The following is a 607-nucleotide window of genomic DNA, read 5'->3' on the forward strand; positions in this document are numbered from 1 at the left end:
GCGTGCGGGGCCAGAGCGAAGCCCGCGCCGAGCAGGGTGGCGCGTGTGGCGCTGTGGAGAAACGTCTCCGCAGCCGCGCCAGCGCCGCCGCGCGGAGCGAGGGGGAGGGGCCGGGTCGCGCGGCTCCGAGGGGAGGGGGCGGCCGCGGGCCCGACTACACCGACACTAATTCCCAGGCCGCCCTTAAGGAATGAGGGGAGCACGTGACCCGGTGGGGGGGCGGCAGGGGGAGGCGGCGGGCGGACTCCGAGCCATTTTGGAGCCGGTGTCAGTTTCCACTCCGCCTTCAGCGGTGCATTTTTTTTCCACCTTCCCCTCCCCCCTCTTCATCCTGCCTCCCCTCTCCCTGCCTCTCCGCACGCACACACACGGCGCCCCCCACTCGCCCTCCTCCCCCCACAGCAACTATGAAATAATAATCGTAGTATTAAAGGCAGAGATCGGGGCGAGACAATGGGGATGTTGGCGAGGGAGCCCCGATTCGGATTAGAAACACCTCCCAGCCCCGCAGAATAATACTGATCGCGCCCCCTCCGCGCGCTCCCTCCCCCGAGTGCGGAGCGGGAGGAGGCGGCGGCGGCCGAGGAGGAGGAGGAGGAGGAGGAGG

Source organism: Condylura cristata, unplaced genomic scaffold, assembly GCF_000260355.1.
Source record: "Condylura cristata isolate star-nosed mole 26May11 unplaced genomic scaffold, ConCri1.0 scaffold00030, whole genome shotgun sequence".
Lineage (NCBI taxonomy): Eukaryota > Metazoa > Chordata > Mammalia > Eulipotyphla > Talpidae > Condylura > Condylura cristata.